Source organism: Pinus tabuliformis, chromosome 9, assembly GCF_031772625.1.
Source record: "Pinus tabuliformis cultivar Carrire ecotype Pingquan chromosome 9, CPIR1, whole genome shotgun sequence".
NCBI lineage: Eukaryota > Viridiplantae > Streptophyta > Pinopsida > Pinales > Pinaceae > Pinus > Pinus tabuliformis.
The window spans coordinates 1314173147-1314190675 of record NC_142307.1 but is presented as its reverse complement, the minus strand read 5'-3'; the positions used below and the strand labels follow the sequence as shown (position 1 = coordinate 1314190675).

The 17529-nt window shown below is 38.5% G+C and overlaps 1 non-coding gene across 1 annotated transcript; it reads left to right on the top strand.

The window, feature by feature from the left end:
* The first annotated feature begins 1806 nt into the window (after positions 1-1806).
* Positions 1807-1934, top strand: LOC149153369 (U6atac minor spliceosomal RNA). The gene has a single exon (XR_016263965.1). It is a non-coding gene; the product is annotated as a U6atac minor spliceosomal RNA (small nuclear RNA).
* The last annotated feature ends 15595 nt before the right edge of the window (positions 1935-17529 follow it).

Below are 17529 nucleotides of genomic sequence, written 5' to 3'. Positions count from 1 at the left end.
GCCTCAAGTGGCCTCTACAAGTGTATTTAATCAAGTGGACAAGTGGTTGGAACAAGTTAGCAGGACTCTTTTCCTGATACTTCTTCTCTCATCTTTTGGGTTTTCTATGTAGTCTCTAAGGGTTTCTAGGTTGTTTCTGCTTCTACGCTATTTTTATTTTTGGGTTGTTTCCATAGGGTTTGAAATATGTTTCCATTGGGTTAAATGAATTTATAATTGCATAATATCATGCCCTCTAGTAAGGAGCCCAATACCAATTTATTATAAACACTTTTCTTTCTAAAACAAAAAAGGGATTAGCTCTACATGGAAAAAAAAAATTGGGGTCCTTATCCCAATTTAAACAACCCTTTGCTTTATGATTCATTAAATTATGTGTTTTTTTTATTTTTTTTATTTTACATTTCAGACCTTGGTAGGTCATTAAGACTCCAAAATTTAAACTACATGTATGAAATTCCTTTGCTACATTAAATAGTTATGAACATGAATATTGAATTCATGTTATCAACTAAGAATTTATTCCTATAAAGGTTTTTTCTTCTATGAAAATTTAAACAATTTATCCCTTTCTATTCACTAGTAGCATATTTCATCTAGTAATTGTCCAAAATTGCATCCACAATTTAATTAACTAAGATTATGATTCTAGCGTTTTAATTTTATTTTGAATAGTATATTCAAACTAATCAATAAATATATTTAAGTAGGAAAATATTTATAGTTTGTTTTCTTTAGCAGTCCCAATTTAGTAGCTCATCCCTTAGATATTTAGTAGGTTGTCTAAATGGATTTTTAACCTCCCAACTAGATAGGAATAATATCTCCATATACATAGCTCTAGGAAACCTTTAAGGTTTCCTAACCCTTCATGCCTAAAGCCCTAGAACCACATCCCACCAACATGTGCAAGAATATTGGTCAAAATCACAATAATTGTTCTAATTCTTCCTAGATACAATGATTTTTAGACCCACTCAAAACAATAATATCCTCCTCCACATTCGTCTCCCCCATTTACATATAATTTTTTTTTTAATTTCCTTCTTCATCGCCTTCCCATACTCCCTTAAGAAAAATCCTGGGAAGGAAAAAGATATGATAAAATATTCTCCTAGGACCTATCCACATTTAATAAGTTTTCATGCTATCAATTCCCTAAAATAAAAACACAAACTGTAAAATAACTTTGGGTGAGTCAGAAAATCTAAGTCTCATTAAATTCAATTGGTTTAATACAATCATATTTCATTGTTTCTTCTTCTTCTTTTTTAAATAGAATAAATCTATAAGTGATATCTAATAATCTAATGAACCAACATTAAAATCCTATATATTTATTTGCATTTCAAACACCAGAAACAAACCATACAAAATAATATTATAATTATTAATATATATTATAATAATATTAGTGTACACACTCATGATATGTATGTGTAGTTGGTGTATACATAGCTCATGCATGTACTAATGATAACAACTAGTGCATATAAAACATAATTATTATATGCTCACAATTAATTCAATATCTCACTATATTCAATAATGAATTAATTACTCATTTCTACCAATAGAAAAACAATAAGTCATCAGTCACATTCCTCAAAACAAATGGAGCATTTACCTGGATCATATTAATTGAAACAAGCATTTAATATAAACAAAAGGGAATAAGTCAAACACTAAGTTTATAACACTTTGAACCACATTGAAACACCCTTCCTTCCTAACCTATTCCATCTTCTATATCATGTATTTCCTTTGTTAGATTATATTAGAGCATCAACTATGTTGATATAACTCTAGATCATAGAAAGGAGAGATGGTTGACAGCTCCCTCGAAAAGGACGAGAATAGTGTTCAAACATTCTTATCACATGTTGTTAAGGCTCTCGATCCCCTCATTGGGATGGATCATACCACAATTTGTTTTCAAGCGCTTGTAGGTTGAGTGGTGGGGACATATGTTTTTCATCCTCCCCACCCAGTTTTTATTCTTGAGTTATGGTATGGCTGCTCCCTGGTGGCTCTTGTATTGTTGACTATGTAACAAGATTACCTCCTAGATTCCTTAGTAGCAGGAGCAGGAAGGTGTTTAACAGAAACTTCATGATAAAATCCTTAAGTGAAAGTGTCAACTACCTTGACCAAGCTTCTCGAGTAGGAAACTTGCAATTTCCATGACATGTCTAAGGGAGCTTGGCTTAACACAATTTTTTCATGACTTCAAGTTTAGGAGGATAAATGGTGGGCGATACCTCCACCCCTCCTTATAGAACTAGTGTCAAGACCCTATTATGTACCTTACTGTGATTTCTTGTTTTAGTATCTTTGTCATCAAATATCCACTTTTAGCAGTCATGCTACCTAAAAAACCTTTACTTGCCAAAATATTATATAAATACATTTGAACCTGAATAAAATTAACATAACGATGCTTCCTATCATACCATTTCTATTTTAATGTTCATAACATCGACCACTTTATTATCACACTTCTCTAACTATGACATTGCCTGTTCAACTTCTAAGTTAGTTAACAACACAAGTTCATGCATATTAACCATAAAACTATTGACATGTGATTATCATTCTACTCATCAATGAACCATATAAATTACGTAGTCCATTATGAGAATAATATTAATTACAATAAAACATATAATTCAAATCAATATTTGTGTACCAAATCAATCACTAAATCCATAATCTTGATGATTCGATGCCCTTGGCAACCTATATTGTGAATATAGGGAGTAAGAATGGGATAATCGAATGCCCATATTGGTTAAGTATGTAACACCCTTCTCCAACATATACCCAAGTAACCATGCCAGGTAAAGATGAGATGAGAGGCTATTATGATCAGATTCGACCTCCTATGTGACATTAAGGAAGTGGAATCGATGGAACATCACACACAGTCATCCAATATCAGCAACATAACCCTCAGGAGACATGTCAGCTACTCAAAAATCTTGTCCCTGGCTCCCACTACTTTTCTGGATCTCTTAGTGTTATAGACATATTTGTGCACATCAACCCCAAACTTATATGTCAATAAACTAGGGCTCATCAACCCCTAAAATATTTGTTCCATACCCTAAAAGAACTTAGTCATATGAATACATCATTCCCCAAAAGTTCCATCTGAGAAACCATCCAGAAATTGCCTAAATTAAACCATACTGACTGCTCCACTGGCAAAGTGCAATGCATACTGAGTGGTACACTGCCAGGGTGCAATGCATATTGTTTAGGCCTTCTATAGGGTGTGATGGGTGAGGATGGACAAATTTCTGGGACAGTTTGTTAGTTGGTTGCTCATGGAATCTTCTAGAAACTTCTCCTGTGCCACTTGCCTCTCTAAATTCGCCCAAGGATGAACAAGGGATCTAGGAAACCATCTCCAATCCCTTCTCTTGTGGAACCAATTGTAACAAGTGGAATGACACTAATCAAACCCCATGGATGACTCACACCCTTGCAAACATCTATAAATGGATCTCCAATCCAAGAGATCAGAAGGCTGGAATATTGTGAATTGCAAGGAAGTGCTAATAGTTTGTAATTGAGGAGAGAGCATTGTATTCTTGTTGGTGTGATCTTGCTATTTCATGAGGTGAAGAAGGATTGAAGCTGGGAGGATGGCGCTGGATCAGACAACTGGGTTGTAATTCTCCTTTCTATTAATAAAGCTCTTCAAGTTTTCTCCCATATGATTGTGAAACTTTGAATGCTATCATTTGTTCATTATATATCTGATTCTATAATGTTTATGTTGTAATAGATCGTGATGCTTTGACAGTTCTTTCTTGCTGTATCTGTGCAGGTACTCTCCAAGCGTGTTAAGTACGGGGAGGAGTTGCAAGATCTGCCAAAGGAGAGAGAGATCAAGCAAGGGATTAAGCGGAAGTTCCAGGTTGGTTCCACTATCTTTCTCTTATCTATTACACATAGGAGAAATCATTGAATTGCTTTAAATTGTTGTTTCTAGGGTAGTTGCCAAACCTGGAGGGTTAGTCGTTCGATAAGACACTAATTTTCCTAGAAACAAATTGATGACTCCGCTGGGGACGACCAGTTGTTTGTTTTTTGTTATTGTTTGTTTTTTGTTCAATTTGATAAACTATAGACAAATTCTGAAGTCAACCAGGTAGCTTTCGAACTCCTCTTGCTTTGCAATTGCATAGTAGATGAATGCTGCTTCAGTCAATCTCTGGTTTAGTTTATGAATTAAACATTTGACTTGTAAGCACATCTAGATGCCCTTTTGGTAGCTCAGTAACCTTTCAAGACATTCCATCATACTTTGTGGTGGGCCCCAGTATTGCAGCAATAATGCTGCAACTCCTGGAACTCCCTTCTTTAATTTTATCAACCTGGTAGTTCGTAACAAACTTGGAAGCGACGGTGCTGTATGCACAAGTACTAGCTCTTGCCGCAGCTGTCACTTGGTCAGCTGGCACAAGTCCGCTAGGGGCTTAAGCCAACTTCTATGAGCTCTTAGAAGAAGCTTTTTAACTGATGGATGAAAGCTAACTCAAAGGAAGCTAATCTACTTGCGGAAAGAAACTGAAAGCCAAAAAGTAACGCAAACCCTAGCAAACCCTAATTCTACCAGCTAGTCCTACTGATGCAAAGGAGAGAATGAAAACTACTGGAAGGGATTCCATTACTTCTATGAAGGTAAAATACATGTGTCTAGACTACCTCTACCTGAAGAAAACATCTTTTTTTATTTTTGAATAAGTTATTAGAATTATCATGCATGTGCTTCTAACTGTTTGTGACTGTGCAGAGGTGGATTGGCGAGAGCAAATGCTTGGAAGAGGTTGGGAAGGTTCAGAGAGGGCCTAAGAGGTCCCTAACACCCTTCTAGAGAGTTTCACAGAGTTTCGCTATCAAGAAACCTCATTTGTGAGCTTCTACAGGAAGTCTGCAGGGGTTCTACAGGATGTTTCAGGAATTTCTACAGGATGTTCAGAAATTTCTACAGGATGTTTTAAAATTGGATTTTGGAGGATGGGTGAGTGAGGGAAGATGCATGAATGGATATGGAGGTAGGATAGGGGTCTGAAGTGGCCCAGGGACTGGTGGATGGAGTGGTGAGAAGGTGTAGATAGCTAAGTTGGCTCAAAGAAGGCTGAAACAATGATGTACAAAAACTAGGGTTATGTGAGCAAATGTGGGAAACGTGAGGTAAGGATTCTAAGTATAGGGTGGAGTGGATGGTGCTGATGGAGAATAAGCATATGAAGGAGTGGTACAGGTGCTCTGCAACTCGTTTTTCCAATCTGAACGAACAAAGACTTGTAAATTCAAATACCTAGTTACGTTGACCTAATTTGCTAGCTGTCAGTAAAGAGAATGAACAGAAGTGTGACCTACAATGAAACCATGTATTTCAACTCATGCAACTAAGCAAACGAAAGTCTGAACTTGTAACCAACTTCTACACATGAAGATCAAACACTAGTGATTGCATGGCAAAGCAAAATCAGTGTTTTTGTGGGCAACAAAGTCATCCTAGCCACAGCGCCTAATCCCACTGAGGGAGAGGTGAAACCACAGATGTTTGATGGCCCTTTTCTTGAAGCTTTTTCTGTTAACAACCTATCAACTAAATCTGAGCATGAAAAGCTATTTTACTCATCAAAAACAACCTAAATAACAAAACAATATTTAAATCTAAATAGCAGATTTTATTCTAAGAATGCAGCAAAGACACATGAAAGTAAACAAAGGAGGTACTGGGCACTTGAGATGGGCCCAACCCCAAGAGCTACAGCCTCCTAAGAGAGATTTAGAGCTGGTGCAAAGCTGGATTCATCTTTATTGATCAAAAGAAATGTTACATTCCAAAAACTGTCCACAAGGAGAACTTGAAAATGTGCTGAAAGAAAAGCTAATCTACTGCCTAAAAATCGAACTACAAAATGAATACAAAATGACTAACTACTGGCTAACCAAAATGAGGCCCTAAGCCTTCTTATTTATACAAATTGAGGACCCCAACAGTCCTCCTAAACTTTAGGGACTCGGCTGCCCAAAACTTGTAGTTAACAGTAGTCCTACTTGACTTGCTTGGCTGCCCTCATGTTAATTGATTCGGTGGCCCTTGAACTCCGAGCTGATGGTGGAGAATTCGAGGTAAGGGCCCATAAAAGAAGGGGACACCTTCCTAAAAATCCTCTCCCTTTTTCTCCCACGAATTTGGCTGCCAAGTGCTCATTAAAACCTTCAATTTTGTCTCCAAATTGACCAAAAAGGCTACACAAAGCACATATTAGACTTGTTGGCATAATGACTAACCCAATTCACTCTATTAGCATAAATATAATAAAAACATGCAATAAAATAATGAGAATGGTGGATTAAGTCAAATTAGGAGGTTGAATGAGCCCATATAATTATCCATTTTTGGGGCTCATCATTGTTCATCAAAACCCAACTTAATTCATTGAAAACAGCTCCACATTTGAGCCAAAACCTTTTCAGTTATGCTCCCTGGACCATCGCACTGTCTTCTGTTCCAGTATGAATAGCACCTCCTAAGTGTAAAAAGTGTGATGCATCTCATTTTCTGTGAAGCCTAGGTGCGATGATTGACTGAACTCTTTTTCCATCTAGAAATTAAGAGGTTTTGACTTGTTTTCAGTTTTGTTTGGTTGTTTTGCTGCATATGAACAGTACCTCTTCACTGAAGCTTACTTGCATCACTTAGATCAGCCTCAATTACATTAGGATTAGTGAATGTTTTTGTGTATTTGTTCCTCATTTACAATCCTTTTTCGAAAAGTTGTTTTAGTCGATTTGTCGCTTTGATACAAAAAGTGTCGTAATTGTCATTTTTTGTCGAAAAGAGAAGTGTCATAAATTCTTCCTTCCCTTGATAATCGATTAAACTTTTCTTGATGTATTTGATTTTATTTGTTTACATTCAAAGTGTTGAAAGAATTTTTATTCAAAATTGAAAGTGTCATTTTGAGTCTTCCTTTCCCTTTTAAAGAAGAAATTGTCGAAAATGTCATTTTGAGTGAAATATTTCAGATCTTTGTTGCATTTAGTTTTCCTTTTTGCATCTTTCACATTAAGGAGAATGAAAACAAATACATGCATTTTCATTTAGCATTTTATAATTTGTGTGCGAAAAGATGATTTAGGGAAATGCACTAGTGTGTGCTCTTTTCTCTTTTCTTAAAAGCACTGTTATCTTCTTTCCCTAGTAAATAGGATTTTCATTGCTAAAATAAACAAAGATTTTTTATCATTGTAGATTGCATCTTAGGAATTTCAAATCATCATTACGCAGTGAACCATTGAAAGAAAAACTCTAAACAAGATCAACTTTAAAATGAATTTCAATGAACCTGATAATGCTTTGGAACTTAACGCAACATATCTAGAGGTCTAGACTAGTGACGTGTTCCGACATCGTTAAAACTAGTGGCTATCGTTTTCATTGAAGGTTGGGTGATTCCTCCTCCTTGATACGACAAATGCTAGCACGGACTTGTGCTCCCCGTACCGTCGCGTATATATTGCGAGACCACAATAGGTTTAAATCCTTTATCCATAGGAAATCGTGTCTGCCACCTTATTGATCTCAATGCACTGAACACAGCATTCAGGAAGATTGACTGTCGTACATAAGTCCTTGGTAATTTCGCTTTAATTTATCACCAAGGTGTATATTGCAGTTTTGCAATTGGTTTGGTAATCGATTTGTCTAGTTTTTCCAGAGTAGTCACTTTCGTTCCTTTTCGACTCTCTAAAAGAAAAGGTCCATCTGAGCACTTGTCCTTTCAAGCTCATTAAAAATCGAAGGAGACTAGAGTCATCTTTAGCTTTTTCTCGACTCTTAAAAACTGAAAAATCAAAGTTGTGTCCAAGTGTCATTAAAATTAATTGAATTCGGAATAACATCATTTCCCCCTTAATTTTGAGTTGATCAAGTAATCTGCAATCGTGGAAGAAATTCAATCAAAACCCCATCATTCGTGGAGATTAGCGAGTCAACCGTCTTTGCCTTTGGAAGCGAAGCCAATCCGGACAAAGCGGTCTCATTTAACTGAGTCTAGTTCATCTGGTTTATTTGAAACTTTTGTTTCAACATCGTCAGAGACTCCAGTTACTCCGATTATTTCTGGTACATCTGCCTTCAAAGAGGAAGTTTCGCAGTTACAAGAGGACATTAGAACTGATCCTAGTGTAGCGGTAAACACTTCTATATCTGAAACAAATCCATCTAGAGTTGATCCAGAACCCATCTTAGTTCAAACTGAGGCTACATCTAAGCCAGTAGTTGTTCAACAACCTCCCTTTGAGACTGAAGTTCATTTACCTGAACATCTAGACTTTGAGTTTCAGTATTCAGAAGGTGTCACCCCTCCAGTATCTGTCACTGCAGAAGCTATACCTTCTTCGACTCTAGAAATCTTTTACGGACCTAACGGTCTACCTCTTCCACCTGGTCTGATTGCTATAGAGGAGATAGTAGAGGATCCCCCATCTAGTACCCCATTTCATTTTGGAACTAGGATTCATTTGTATCCTTCTACTCCTGAGTTTGGTTCTTTTAATCCTACTTCATCGCAAGTTCCTATCGAATTGCTTGGAGAACTTTTGGATAAGCTAACCATGTCTGAGCAACCATCAACATCTAGGAATGTTTCATCTGATACAGCTACAGCGGAATCTCCTGCTGCTATTCCTACAATGTTTTCTAGTACACCTGAGTCATATTTATACGGTACACCATCCATTCCAACTGGTTATCAATCACTAGCTGGAGTCCACTCAGGGGCTGCTTCGGCACCATGGTCTACTCCCATTTATTCATCCGGAATCCCATCTGGTTTTTCTTACGTTGAAACTCAACCATTTGATCCTGCATATCAGTATCAATATGGGCAATCCAGTCAAAGACTGATATATCCTTTAAACACTGGACTGCCACCATATGGAGAACAGTATGCCTATTCACCATTTCCTCCCTTTTCTGGGGGACAACCATATGAGAGTTTCCAACAATATTCAGGTCAAACTGGAATTACATCTAGTGGTTGGATACCAATACTACCAGAACAACCAAGGGTTGTATATCCAACGCAACCGATCAAACCTGTGTCAAATATTCCCACTACACCTGTTGTTCTGACTGTGCCGCAATCACAAGCACAGCCTATTGTGTCTCAACCTCAACCTGCTCCTTCTTCCTCGCAACCTCAAGTTTCAAGACAGAAGACTCAAGTCTCTTAGGTTGTGATACAACAACCACTTGTCTCTATGGCTCAACTGCAACCTCAGGTTAGTGCTCCTTTATCTGGAACGACTCAGGCACAAACGGGTATTATCAATCCACAACTTGGTCAATCTTTTGGTACTGGGCAACAGCAAATGGTCCAACAACCATGGTTGGCACAATATCAACAACCGCAATTCCAACAAACCCAACCTCAGTTTGGGCTTGGTTCACAAGCTCAGACTGGATTTGGTCAATATCAAGCCTACTGAGGACCTGGGCAACAAGGCTTTGTAGGTTATGGACAATCGATTTTTCAAATTGGTTATCAACAACCACCCTATACTGGTTATGTCCAACAACCTTATCAAGGTTACCAGCAACAGATCCCTTATGCTGGTATGCAAAGACCTATTGCTCAGGCAATTCCATCCTATCCTAGGTATGCTCCACCCAACCTGAATCAACAGTTGCCTTTTGTAGCAACTCTAGAACTACCAGATTTGAACCAGCTCATGAATGATCCAATTGCGTATACCCCTTGGTGGCCGACGATTCCTCATAAACTCCCCACTGATATTCTTAAGTTCAATGGAAATCCAGGTGAAGATCCTTCAAATCACATAATGACTTTTCATTTATGGTGTTCATCCAACACTCTAAATGATGATTCCATTAGACTTCGCCTTTTTCAGAGAAAGCTTACTAGTCCAGCAGCGAAATGGTATATTGAATTGCCTAGAGCTTTGTTTAATAACTTCACCATCCTTGCCACTAATTTTCTAACCCACTTTCAGTTACCCATCAGGTACGAAACTGGAACAAAACTTCTTACCAACTTTAAACAGACCACGTCCACTCACATATTTGATCATATTCATGAGTGGCGGCGTCATCGTTGAATGGTAAAGACGTATGTTCCTGATCAGCTCTTAGCTGAGTGGTTTATTAAGTCCTTATTGCCATCTATCACTGAGGACGTGGCGAAAGGAGGAGTTGTCACAGAAGAGCAAGTCATTGCTCGTGCCCAATATTTAGATTTGATCTATACACAATCTGGCACACTCTATGACAAAATTCTTGACGCTCCTAGACTAGCTTTTTCTATTCCACCTCCTCCTAAATCGAGTAGGGACTCTCATGTTGGTGATGGTGTGATCGGTTCCTCAAGCATGCAAACTGCAAGAGGTCCATCTGATCAAGCTCTTGCTATCTCTAGTCAAAATTCAAATGAAAATTCTCTTGCCTCAGAGATTAATGTCATGTCATCTGACAAAGGCAAAAATCCAAAGCAACCAGGGGGCAAGAAGAAAGGGAAAAATAATAAGAAGAAACAGGAGAATTCCACTCCTGAAAAATCATCTGAAAACCCTACTACGGCAAGGAAACCTCCTCGTTATCCATGTTTGATATGTGACGAGGAGCATTTTATGAGAGATTGTCCACATCGATCTGAGGTTTCAAAACTTCTGAAGGTTTCGAATACCTCAGTGGTGTTAACTTATTCGTTTCCAAACCCAGAAACTCATATGGTTGCTACTAATAATGCTTAAACATACCAAGCGCTTATGCTATCCATCGCAAACAAGAAAAATGATGTTTTGGAATCGACAAGGAGTAAATATTATGTGAATCCATCGTCATCGAATAACCAGGCTGCTGATCAACCTAGTGCTTCGACAACGACTTCGCCAGAAGTTGTTCCACCCATCATTCTTGAATTAAACATTAAGCTGCCAAAGGGGGTCGTACATAAATCGACATTTAATCCTTATGCTCGAGCTACTCAAAATTATAACATAGTGGAGGATCTGGCTCAATCGCCATCCGCTATGTCGACACTTGTGGTATTGCAAAATTGCCCCTCCCAAAAGTAGGCTTTGTTATTAGCGATAGGTGGGATCGATCCAACAGATTCCAATCTTGTGGTCTTTAATCATACTAGCTATACACCACAGTTACCAGCCCAACTCGCTTTCCTTATACAGGTAAAAGCCCTTAATAAAAATGTTCATCGAACAATCATTAATGAGGGGGCATCTACCTATATTATGTTAATGAGTTGCTGGAAAACTCTTGGTTCACCACCCTTGTCACGATCACCAACAACACTAAAAGCGTTTGATGGAAGAACGTACACTCCATACGGGATTTTAAGTAATTTTCAAGTTGAACTGGGGGGAAAAACAATAGATATTGAAGTCGAGGTCGTTGATGGACTCCTTGATTACAATATTTTACTGGGAAGGCCCTTGGTTTATGCTATGGCTGTCGTTGTGTCTACATATTTTTGAATGATTGCATTTCCCTTTAAAGGTGGAATCACAGTCATTGACCAACTAGCCTTTTTTGCTAATAGTTCACAAGCTACTGGAAGCATTCCATTGATCCATGGAAGTTCACAATTGCTTCAAAATGTTGGAGTAGGTCTCTAAAATATCCTTCCTTGATGGGAACTTTTGTCCCCTCGACTCCATCTAGTTTCGCGGAAGTGGCCGCAGTAGAAACCTGCCACATGATCTCTTCTACATCATCTGAGTTTAAGAAGAGTTCCGACTATTTTGAAAGTGATGATCATTGCGAGGCATTGTCGCCAAGCCCCATTGAATCTTTATAGCAATCAATCCTTTGGGCTTGTGAGGCGAACCCGAATCCGCACTCAACGAGTGTTTGGCTAGATAGGTCTTTAGAATATGGTACCTCTTCTAATCCTTGGTCTCGTATACATTCTACAGGCGAAGGAATCATCCAATCAATGATGATAGGAGAGATTCCATGGAAAGATTATCATCATCATTCCCACCTTCGAGATGACAATGAAGATTATTCAAACGACCTCAATCACCCTTCAATTGTTGATTTTTTATTAAATTCTGTAAATACAGTAGATTCCGAGCGAAATTTGTCCAACATTGAAGAAACTATCTCCATTAATATTTCAACCAAACCTAATATTGTAGAGAATATTCATGTCGGCAAATCTTGTTCTCCATCAAAACTAGATAGCTACTATGATCTTTTTCGCGAATTCAGTGATGTCTTTGCATGGTCATATGAAGAAATACCAGGCATTGACTTGATTTGTTGAACATAAAATCAAGATGTAACCAGTACGACAACAGCTTCAACTTGTTCATCCAAAGAAAGCCACTGCCATTAAAGCAGAAGTTGAAAAACTTTTGCGTGCTGGTTTCATTTACCCTGTACCTCTCACTGATTGGGTATCGAATATTGTTCCTGTGATGAAAAAACAAGGAACGATAAGAGTGTGCATCGATTATAGGGATGTAAATCAAGCATGTCTAAAGGACAACTATCCTACACCCTTTATCAACCAGATTATTGATGAATGTGCCGGATGCAAAATCTTTTCATTCATGGATGGATTTTCGGGCTACAATCAAATCAATATCCGCCCATAGGACTAGTCAAAAACTGCATTTATATGTCCATGGGGCACATTCGCATATCGTAAATTACCTTTTGGTTTGAAGAATGCAGGGGCAACATTTCAGAGGGCAATGAATTATGCTTTCCATGACATCAAACACATCGTTCAACCATATCTCGACGATTTGCCTGCTCATTCGCGAAAACAGACTGATCATCCACAACATTTGAGAGCCATATTTCTACGTTGCTGACACTACAAGATATGACTCAATCCACACAAATGTGTGTTTTTTGTTGGTTCTGGTCGACTGCTTGGCTTTGTAATTTCTAAGGACAGAATTTGACTTGACCCATTTAAGGTTCAGGAAATACTTGACATGCCTCCATCTTCAAATTTTCTTTAGATCCAGAGACTCCAAGGGAAGGCTAACTTTCTAAGGAGGTTCATTCCAAATTATGCTGAACTTGCCAAAGGTTATACATGTCTTTTGAAGAAAGGGGTACCCTTCCATTGGGATCAGGTTGCGCAAACTTCCTTTGATGCTCTCAAAGATTCCCTGATAAAGGCATCATTAATGTATGCCCCTGACTATCAAAAATATTTCTACATGTATCTCGCTGCTACAGATACAACCATCGGTATGGTTTTAGTGAAAGAAGATAATGGAATTGAACATCCTATATATTATTTAAGTCGCAATCTTAATGATACAGAAAGTAAGTACTCTTATGTTGAAAAGTTGGCTTTAGTAGCCGTTCAAGTAGTACAGAGATTTCGACACTATATACTCCTTCGCAAAACTACCATTGTGTCAGACTGCAACCCTATGACATACATTTTGTCACGTCAATTGCTTGGGGGCAAATATTCCAAATGGATAGTCATCTTGCAGGAGTTTGATCTGGAATTCATCAAATCCAAATCAAAGAAGTCTCTCATATTTGCAAAGTTACTTTGCGACCTTCCCTCATCCTCCAACGATTTAACATCAAAAGCATCAATCGTGGATGAGATTCTGTTTTTAATATCGTCAAGTGATCCATGGTATGGGGATATACTGATCTATCTCCAAAGCCAAACTTTTAGGCCTAACACCACTCGCTCTGAACAACGACGTACTCGATACCAAGCCAAAGATTATCTTATCGTTGGTGATACACTTTATCGTCGTGGTGTTGATACGGTTTTACGAAGGTGCCTCACGCATGAGGAGGCCAAAAAGTTTTGAATGATTGTCATTCAGGTGCTTGTGGGGGGCATCTATCTAGATACGCTACTACATAAAAGATCTTATGAGCTGGTTACTTCTAGCCCACCGTATTCAAATATTGCATACTTGCAGTCAGAAGTTGCCATTCCTGTCAGATTTTCGATCGTAAAACCAGATTACCACTTGCACCACTACATCCAGTCGTTGTTGTTGGCCCATTCGCTAAATGAGGAATTGATTTCATGACATGTAACCCCACCTTGGCTGGTGGGAATGGGTATATTATAGTCGTTGTCGACTACTTTACAAATGGGTCGAGGCAATGCCTACATTGAACAACAGCGGCGAAACAGTTGCACTCTTTTTTTTCAATCATGTAGTTTCTAGATTCGGTGTGCCACAGGCTATAGTCATAGATCATGGGTCTCATTTTCGCAATCACATGATGATCGAATTAACTACCAAATTAGGACTATCCCATGATAGTTCTACTCTATATTATCTGCAGGCTAACGGACAAGTTGAAGCAATCAACAAAGTCCTTAAGTGCATGTTGCAAAGAATGATTGGAGTCCATAAACGGAATTGGAATTTAATCCTGTACTCAGCTCTGTGGGCATATAGGACTTCGGTGAGAAATGCAACTGGATTTACGCCCTTTCAGTTGGTGTATGGTCTAGAAGCAGTCTTACCAATTCAGTGCGAAATCTCATCCCTCAAGCTTGCAATCAACCTGCTTCCTGAAACTTCTGAAGAAGAAGCTCGTTTCTTGGAATTAATCCATCTGGATGAAACCCGTCATGATGCCACATTGGCTAATGAAGCACATAAGAAATGCATCAAGGCACAATATGACAAAAATGTTAAGCCTCGTGTCTTCTCAGAAGGTGACCTGGTCTTGCTTTATGATCAGGACTCTGACAAATTAGGAGCAGGTAAATTTGAACCATTATGGATGGGCCCTTACATCGTTAAACATGTATTGACAAAAGGAGCCTACGAGCTAGTCGATTATGATGGGATTCCACTGTCGCAGCCTCGAAACAGGTTGTAGCTTAAACGCTACTATTCTTGATTAAGTGTAGTAAACTCATTGTGCATATGCTTTTATTGCATTTTTGAGTGTTTTCTTTTAGAGTTGTCATTTTAGTTAGGTAATCCACTTCACATTTGTTGCAAATGTCAAACTTTTTGGAACTATTTGTTGGGTATGCCGATGGAACTAGTCGTAGCACACAGAACCTATCTTCTGCAGCCTGGGCCATTTTCGCTTCAAGTGGTGAGTTAGTGAGTTTCAGGGGGATATGTATTTGTCGATCGATGAAAAACATTGCTGAGTATAGCGCGTCGATTGAACTTCTCTTTGATGCCATTTCACATGGCATACATTGACTCATTGTTAGGCTAGATTTACAACTCGTCATTCTACAGCTTACTAGCATTTATTCCATTCGGAACCCAACTATTCATCGCATGTTCCTAACAGTTAGGATTTTGGAAATACGTTTTGATTTCATTCAATATCAACACATTTCCAGAAACTTAAACACATTGACAGATTCATTAGCAAACTATGTGTTAAATAGACATTTGCAGCATATGTAAAGAAAGCATTTCACATCAACATCTGCATTAGGATTTCATCACTTAGCCAAAATAAAACTCCAAAAATCAAAGTAGATAGTTGTTTATAGGTTTTCATAAAATGTTGTTTATAGGTTTTCATAAAATGTTTTGTGTCCAAGACAAAATTGGTCATCTGACCCAGTAACTCAAAAGTGAATGCAGAAAAACATCCTAGACTAGTGATGCTGGTGATAACATATCACTGCCCGTGCTATCATGCGCGGGAGCCTGGTCCAACGACTCAGTACACCAATAGTATGGCGCTGTAACCTCAAAGGTAACTCATCGGTCCTAACATCTTGAATGCCGAGAGTGAGGCCCTCGATCTGATCCTGCAGCACTGCCAGGGTCTCTGATATATCTAGATCTTGAAGGACGGCCCTCCCTACAGCCTCCCCTACTGGAGCGTCATCTGCTTCCCGTGGGTGTGCCACTGGTCACACTGGTCCAATATCTGCACACACATATGAGCTTTTTTAGTCTTGGTAACATCAAAAACACAAAAACAATATAAAAATAAGAAAAAACAAAGATGTGGTCAAATCATTTTACCTATAGCACTCCACTACTCACCAACTCATAAAGCCAAATTTGGATCGCCTCAGAAATCCATCCCGGTATATGGATACTCTACAAACACCTTCTCCTGGAAGTTGAACCACTCGAAAAAGGCATATGAGAAGGAGATTTGTGACTGACCAGCATATCTAGCCATAAGGTCCACCCATCTCTGCATCTGCGGTTCCCTCGGTGTAGGCAATCCCAGTGAAATGTTTTGAGGTTACATCAGTGGAATTCTTTCCAAAACAAAAACAATCAATATGGATCCATAACCAAAGTTCTTGGTTCTTCCACTCTTTACTTTGGACAGTTGTTCTTTTATGACAAGAAGTATCGCCTCACACCAATTGAACACCTTCGGTTCCAGGCATTCCAAGGCATACTGCATGTAGGATCTGTTCGCTAAATGTAAGGCCACGCTGCCAGCCAATCTAGCAAAGGTAAATAAAATGGTCCTCAAAGGTCAATCAGTAACATCCCGGATATTAATCTTACCATCTCTACTGGGTTGAGATCCATCCCTGCAGAACTGACGAATGTAATCTTTCACGGATTCGCCCCCACAAGCAAATCCTGATAGTGAAAGAGGGGCACCACGCCTCAAAAAACCCGTTAGAAAATAAATATCCTCAACCGTGAAAGGAATAGATTTACCTCTGATCTGGAATACCTGGTCAATAGGATCCCAAGCATGGAGAAGATACTGCAACAAACTGATCTATTGTCTCATGCTAGATATGTGGAAAAACTTCAGTAAACCACAGTTTCTTAATGCAGCCACTGTGCCCTAGTCATGTAAAGCAACCATATCCTCCTCTTCTTGTTCTCATTCTCGCCATGTGACGACCATCTTGATCCAACAAATATCTTAAATGCAAACAATAGATGAGTTAGGATCCAATTTTGAGAAAAAAACAGGTAAAAATTTCATGAAAAAACACTGTATAAAGTTTCCTTTCTACGCTCATCGCACCCTGCCTTTGAGCAAGGTGAGATGCACACTGACTGTCCTATTGGCAGCTCAGTATGCATCGCACCTTTTGATACAAGCTAGGTGCGATGATTGGGGAACGAAATATTTAAACCCCAGGGGCCCAGAAAAGTGAAAAAACTTGCCCAGAATTGAGAAAAGATGGAATGAAAATGAAGAACTTGAGGATAGCTCCTACCTGGTCCTGACGGTGTGGAGAATGGTCCACATGATCTCCCAAAACTTACTGGTGAAATTTGAGGGAGAAAACTACTTCAGAGCTCCAAAATCCCAAATTTGAAATGAAATGATGAAAATGAAATGTTAAAACTACTTTTTATGTTTACTTTTCATGTACTTCAAAGTAAAATGTTAGTTTTAGTTCATTTTTCATCCATATATATGTATTTCTAATCAATTTGATGGATTTTTGAACAGATTGAAGAACTGATGAAAGAATCTGATGTGCTAAACAGTGAATTGAACATCTTTGACCACCAAGCAAAGTTTTGTCTTCT